Genomic DNA, 7518 nt, shown 5'->3' on the forward strand with positions numbered 1-7518 from the left:
ACTTCTCTAATGTAGGAGACTCCTAGGGCAGCCCCTCCTCTGGGAAGAAGGAGTGTCCCTAATCCCAAGATGCTCATTGTCCAGGTAACCGAGAATAAGCATTATTGTATTATTTGGGAGTAGATTTAATTTGCTTGCTATTGTATTTATAGCATCCAGCCTAGGGGCTTGGCACATAGTAGACACCTAAAAATATTTCCTAAGTTATTGAATAAACAACTCAAAAGCTCTGATGTGTCCATCCTCATTGAAGGACCTCGGTTCTGCCACCCTGTGCTTCTGTCTTTGATTCCTTTTCCTGCCCCAACATTGCCCCAGATCCAGCCTCTGCCTTGGGGCCTGACACTTTATCCCCTGTTCCTCATGACCCACAGAATTCCAGCAGGAAGGACCAGACCCTGTCAGGAGGGAGGGGAGAGGTGGGAGAAGACGGGCCAACCTGGAGGGAGGGGCAGAGAGGGAGGAGGTGTGCAGAATAGAAGCCTGCTCCATGAGGCAGCCATAGAGGGGTGCTGGGGTGAGGGTTACCAATTACAAAATGAATCACTCAGCTAGTCTTTGATCTGGAAAATAGTCCAGAAACAGGCAAACACACAGCCTGCATGTTGGGGATTAATTTAAAAAAAAATACGGTGGTTCATGCCTGTAATCCCAGCACTTAGGGAGGCCAAGGTGGGCGGATCACGAGGTCAGGTGATTGAGACCATCCTGGCTAACGCAGTGAAACCTCGTGTCTACTAAAAATACAAAAAATTAGCCGGGCGTGGTGGCAGGCGCCTGTAGTCCCAGCTACTCAGGAGGCTGAGGCAGGAGAATGGTGTGAACCCAGGAGGCGGAGCTTGCAGTGAGCTGAGATCGTGTCACTGCACTCCAGCCTGGGCAACAGAGCGAGACGCCGTCTCAAAAAATAAAATAAATAAATAAATAAATAAATAAATTATTTTTAGAACAGTTTTAGAGTCACAGAAAAGGTGTAAAGATAGTATTGAGAGTTCCCATAAGACCATACCCAGTTTTCCCTATTATTAACCCCTCACATTGGTGATACATTTGTTACAATTAATGAACCAGCATTGATCATATTATTATCAATTAAAGCCATACTTTATTGAGACTTCTTTAGTTTTTACCTAGCGTTCCTTTCTCTATGTCCAGGACGCCACATTACATTTAGTAGTTGTATCTCCTTCAGCTCGTCTTGGCTGTGACAGTTTCTCAGACTTTCCTTCTATTGGTGAACTTGACAGTTTTGGTAGTGCTGGTCAGGTATTTTGTAGCATGTCCTTCAAGTGGGATTTGTCTAATGTTTTTCTCATAATTAGACTGGAGGCATGGGTTTTGGGGATGAAGACCACAAAGCACAGTGCCTATCTCATCACATGATATCAAGGGCACAGACAATAAACATCCCTCACGCCTGTTCATGTTAACTGGTCATCTGGCTGAGGTAGTATTTTTCAAGATTCTTCACCGTAAAGTACTCTTTTTATCCCGAAGCAGATTTTTGAAGTATGATTGACAAAAAAAAAATTGTTTATATTTAAGGTATACAACATGATGTTTTGATACAAATAAGCATTGTGAATGATTACCACAATCAAGCTAATCAACATATGCATCATCTCACATACTTATCACTGTGGTGGGAACACTTAAGATCAACACTGTTAGTGAATTTCAAGTATACAATACAGCAAGGGTCCCCAGCCCCTGGACCGTGGACCAGTACTTGTCCATGCCCTGTTTGGAACTGGGCCACACAGCAAGAGGTGAGCAGCAGGGCAAGCCAGCATTACCACCTGAACTCCGCCTCCTGTCAGATCAGCGGCAGCATTAGATTCTCATAGGAGCTTTAACTCTATCATGAACTGTGCATATGAGGGATCTAGGTTGCACACTCCTTATGAGAATCTAATGCCTGATATCTGAGGTGAAACAGTTTCATCCCAAAACCGTTCCTGCCACACTGGGTCTGTGGAAAACTTGTCTTCCATGAAACTGGTCCCTGGTGCCAGAAAGGTTGGGAACTGCTGCAATACCGTATTACTAATGATCATCACCATACTGTACATTAGGTCCCCAGAACTTACTCTTAACTGGAAGTTTGTATCATTTGGCCAACATGTCCTTAAGCGGGTTGATTTTCATTGGTTTTGTTGTTACACTATGATCCAGGAAGGTGTCAAGGACGCCAGCAGGCAGCTGTCCCCGTCACCACAGACATTGCTGAATGACTAAGCTGACACGCATGCATATCCAACCCTCCTTCCCTCACTCATGCCAGTGGACAAATCAGGGCTCTTTGTAAACCCCCGCTGGGCCCTGCAAATTTCTACCCCCAGGAGTGGAAGTTTGGCTTGGAGTGGCAGCTCTGAGAGCTGTTGTGTCTGGGGACTACTGCTCTGCTGGCTGTGTCAGGGAACAAAGCCCAGGCCTGATGAATGGACACCTGCAACCTCCCTGGGAAGTGCCAGAAATCTCGTGAAATAAGACTTGGTAGAAGATTTAGTAGCTTTTTCACAAGTAGGCAGAAGCTCAAAGTCATCAAATTATGGACATGAATGTCAACAAGAGCACACTTGTTCATGTCCATTGGTAAAGCCCAAAATGCTAATGGTACATGCGTATAATTTTTAAAAACTGCATCCTCTTGTCATATTATGGCTTTTGCAGAGGGCAGCAACTCTCTTTTACTTCCTCCGGAACTCCCCAATACAGAACTCGCTCTGCAAAAGGTGAACACCTTCTAGATGGTCTGATATGTGCTTGGTCAAATATGACTAAAGTTATTTTGCGGCTGATTAATAAGGAACTCATGGGGTTTTTTAAATATGTAAATGACTGAATGATGGAAGAATTACTGAAGATCTTTTAGTGGAAAACCTCATTTCCTGTATTTGGAATTTGATTTTTGTTTCCATCTGAGCTTATAAGTGTGTAGATTTTAGAAGCCAGCCCTGGCTTCTCTCAATTAAAAGAAATGTAGGTTAATATTCCTTAAGAAATTTCTTTTCTGGACTTTTTGATGAGTTTCAGTACAATAAAAAACACAAAGTGAGTGTGTAAAAAGTAAGAAACCATTAAACTCTAGTCCACTGATGGTATCTGACTAGCAGCAGTGATGTGAGTTGTTTTAATGTTAATACCATCATATTTGGATGCCCTGTACTCCTTACATAGCCGTAGGCCCCACTTCTCTTTGTTGTCTGTAACTACACATGTACCCCTGCTGGCCCCCAAAGATACTTTAGTGTACAACTGCGGCACTAGAGACTCCTGCCACCTTCAAGATGAAAGGCAACCACAAGTGCTTCCAAGAATGAGTACCTTCTGCTTAAAGGAAAGAAGCCTCTTATAAAGACACTATGGGAGGCTGAATACTTGCCCCCAAGGATACCCAGGCTCTAACCCTGGAACCTGTGAATTTATATAGCAAAAAGGGCCTTGCAGGTGTGATTAAGTCAAGTATCTTGAGATGGGGAGATTATCCTGCTAAGCCTTAAACATAATCACAAGAATATAAGAAGAAGGTAGAGGGAGATCTGACTACTAATGAAGAAAAGGCAGTGTGACAACAAAAGTAGAGATGGGAGTGATGCAGCCACAAGCCAAGGAATGCCATCAGCCAAGAAAAGTTGAAAGAGACAAAGAATAGATTTTCCTCTGGAGTATCCAGAAGGAGCCAGCCCTCCCAACACCTTGATTTTAGTCCCATAAGGTTCATTTCAAACTTCTGGCCTCCACAACTGTAAGAGAATACATTTGCACTAATTTAAGCCACTAAATTTGTGTTAATTTGCTACAGCAGCAATGGGAAAATAATACAGACACCATGGTCACAATTTCCATCCTTCCTAGAGCTAGCCATCCAGTCTATTAGGAGTCAGTACTTTACTCCTCTTTTTCCATCCAGATGCTTGCTACCACGATGTCCTCACAGCATCTGATTTTTTTAACATTTAAAATTTTATTTCAGAATTGTTTGGCAACTGTTGAGTGAGATGTTACAAGACTAGAGTCAAAATGCTCTCAATTTTTCGGTTCCACATTTGACCCCTTTGGAGACTAAAAGACTCTGCAGACTGTCAATTCCAGTGCAGGAATACCCTCTGCAATAGGTCAATGGAACGTCATCAAGCTCCTTTCACATTCCCCTTCAGTAACTAGGACCTCACTTTCTTCCATTTGTTCACAAGGACAGGGTGTCCTTATTCTGAGTCAGCCAACTTCTGAGTAGCCCAAGACCTAAGAACTGAACAGCAGATACTGAAGACAGAAAAGCATCTGGAAAAAGACCAGAATCAGAATTGAGATGTTATTTCTAACCCTTCACATCTAAAAGAGTTGACCAGTTACTTAGTGTAATGGGGCTGCTGAATTATATGTGTGGTGATCATTGTATATATTCCAAAACCAGTTGTTCATTCAACCCGAAGATAAACTATCCATAGTGAGGCTTTGATTCTTCCCAAGTGCTCGGTAGATGGTAGGAGAGTAGACTACATTTGTTTTCTAAGCCTGGGAATAATCAGCTCTTCACAATCATTTTTCTAGCAAGTGTCTCAAGATGGGCTCTTATTAGCCTAGTTATAAGTAGGCCTTTTTTACTTATGACCTAGTCACAAAATAGTTGTTTCCCCTGAACTGATATCCATCAACAGCTCTTACCATCTCATTTTTGTATATGGCTATTTTTTAAAGTATCAGAGCATTCCCAGATTTACTTTCTTTCTCCTTAAATTTCATCTTGTTATTTTCAGTTCAGTGACCCAGTCTGTCAAGATCCATTTGAACTTTCACCACTACCATTCACCTTCGCATTAGCAATCCTAACCTGTGTTTTCTTCCTTAAAATTGACTAAGCAGTAAATGCTACCATAGAACATTATTCTGTAATCAGTTATAAAATAATCTCTGTAAGAGAGCTAAAAATTTAACTGGCATTGTTGAGCTGTGCCCGCTTCCCTCCCTTTGTGGAAGCCAAAGATCAATGCCATAGAGATCAAAGTAGCACAACGTTCCCTGGCCTGGGCAGCACTGCTGGCAGTAGTGGGCACAGAGGTGGGTCATGGGTCATGGAGCCTAGGGTGTGCTCATGGATGTGTACATGGGTGTGCAAAAGGCAAAAAGGAAGAGGACTTCTGTGGGGCTCATTGAGAAAGAACAGAAGGAGACCTAAGAGGGCAGAACTGAGTGGAGACCAGGGAGAGCTGATGCCAAGACCTTTTGAGATGTCCTGGAACCACTTCCACAGAGTTAATTTTGTGATCTACTTTCTGTGTCTCTGCATTTCAAAACATAGCATTCTTTGGAAAGGAGTCTGTGTCCTTTCAGATCCTGCAGAGTGAAGGAAAAGAGGAAGAATCTCTGCCAAGAGGAAGCAAGGGCAGTGAAAGCTCAATGTGGGCCAAATCCAAAGCAGTGGACGGAGGCAGGGCTGCCTGGAGCCCCCTTTGGCACAGTACCCCTGCCCCACAGTGGAGGCTGCAGGATGGAGTAGGAAGCAAAGGCCTCTGTGCTTTTGATTGCACGCTGACATCAACAACAGTTCTGGACATGTGCCTCCGACATATGAATATGCATTTGTTTATTTTTACAGAAGTGTTCTACTGTAGTAGTATCTTATGTGTAGAATAAAACACAAAAAAGAAGATAAGGGGTTGTGCGCCCAGCCCAGGCATGCAGTGGAAATGCAGGGCAGGGGAGAGGAGGCCTTCAGGGCACCACATGGGCCCCACAGTGCAGCTGGACTTCCTTCTCAACCCTCTTGCTTCCTTCAGATCGGGGTCAGATCAGCAAACCAAGGGCCTCTGATGGTGATTGTTGAATACTGCAAATATAGAAATCTATCCAACTACTTCAAGAGCAAATGTGACTTATTTTTTCTCAACAAGGATGTGGCATTACACATGGAGCGTAAGAAAGAAAAAACGGAGCCAGGCCTGGAACAAGGCAAGAAACCAAAATTAGATAGCATCACCAGCAGCGAGAGCTTTGGGAGCTCCAGGTTTCAGGAAGATAAAAATCTGAGTGATGTTGAGGAAGAGGAGGATTCTGACGTTTTCTACCAGGAGCCCATCACTATGGAAGATCTGGTTTCTTACAGTTTTCAAGTGGCCAGAGGCATGAAGTTTCTGTCTTCCAGAAAGTGCATTCATCGGAACCTGGCAGCAAGAAACATTCTTTTATCTGAGAACAATGTGGTGAAGATTTGTGATTTTGGCCTTGCCCAGGATATTTACAAGAACTCCGATTATGTGAGAAAAAGAGGTACTTGATTTCCTCTGAAATGGATGGCTCTTGAATCTATCTTTGACAAAATCTACAGCACCAAGGGCATGAAGAAATGGATGGCTCTTGAATCTATCTTTGACAAAATCTACAGTCTTATGGAGTATTGCCATGGGAAATCTTCTCCTTAGGCGGGTCTCCATACCCAGGAATGCAAATGGATGAGCGCTTCTGCAGTTGCCTGAGGGAAGGCACGAGGATGAGAGCTGCTGAGTACTCCACTCCTGAAATCTATCAGATCATGCTGGACTGCAGGCACAAAGACCCAAAAGAAAGGCCAAGATTTGCAGAACTTGTGGAAAAACTAGGTGATTTGCTTCAAGCAAATGTATAACAGGATGGTAAAGACAACATCCCACTCAGTGCCATACTGATAGGAAATAGTGGGTTTACATACTCAACTCCTGCCTTCTCTGAGGACTTCTTCAAGGAAGGTATTTCAGCTCCCAAGTTTAATTCAGGAAGCTCTGATGATGTCAGATACGTAAATGCTTTCAAGTTCATGAGCCTGGAAAGAATCAAAACCTTTGAAGAACTTTTGCCAAATGCCACCTCCATGTTTGATGACTACCAGGGGGACAGCAGTTCTCTGCTGGCCTCTCCCATGCTGAAGCACTTCACCAGGACTGACAGCAAACCCAAGGCTTCGCTCAAGATTGACTTGAGACTAACTAGTAAAAGTAAGGAGTTGGGGCTTTCTGATGTCAGCAGGCCCAGTTTCCGCCATTCCAACAGTGGGCACATCAGCGAAGGCAAGGGCAGGTTCACCTTGGACAACGCTGAGCTGGAAAGGAAGATGGCGTGCTGCTCCTCGCCCCTCTGAGAGTTGTAGTCGGCTAAAACTCGGTTGTCTTGTACTCCACCCTTCTAGAGTTTGACACGAAGCCTTATTTCTAGAAGCACATGTGTATTTATACCCCCAGAAAACTAGCTTTTGCCAGTATTATGCATATATAAGTTTACACCTTTACCTTTCCAGGGGAGCCGGCTGCTTTTCATGATTTTTTAATAGTGCTTTTTTTTTTTTTTTTGGACTAACAAGAATGTTAACTCCAGATACAGAAATAGTGACAAGTGAAGAACACTACTGCTAAATCCTCATGTTACTCAGTGTTAGAGAAATCTTTTCTAAGCCCAATGACTTCCCTGCTCCAACCCCGAAGACCTCAGGGCACGCAAGACCAGTTTGATTCAGGAACTGCACTGATCACGCAATGCATCATGGAC

At 43.6% G+C, this 7518-nt stretch overlaps 1 pseudogene; it reads left to right on the forward strand.

Annotated features, from left to right (window-relative positions):
* The first annotated feature begins 5743 nt into the window (after positions 1-5743).
* On the forward strand, positions 5744-7114 carry LOC100457552 (vascular endothelial growth factor receptor 1-like; annotated as a pseudogene).
* Positions 7115-7518: the final 404 nt, after the last annotated feature.

The sequence above is a fragment of the Pongo abelii genome, chromosome 2 (assembly GCF_028885655.2).
Source record: "Pongo abelii isolate AG06213 chromosome 2, NHGRI_mPonAbe1-v2.0_pri, whole genome shotgun sequence".
NCBI lineage: Eukaryota > Metazoa > Chordata > Mammalia > Primates > Hominidae > Pongo > Pongo abelii.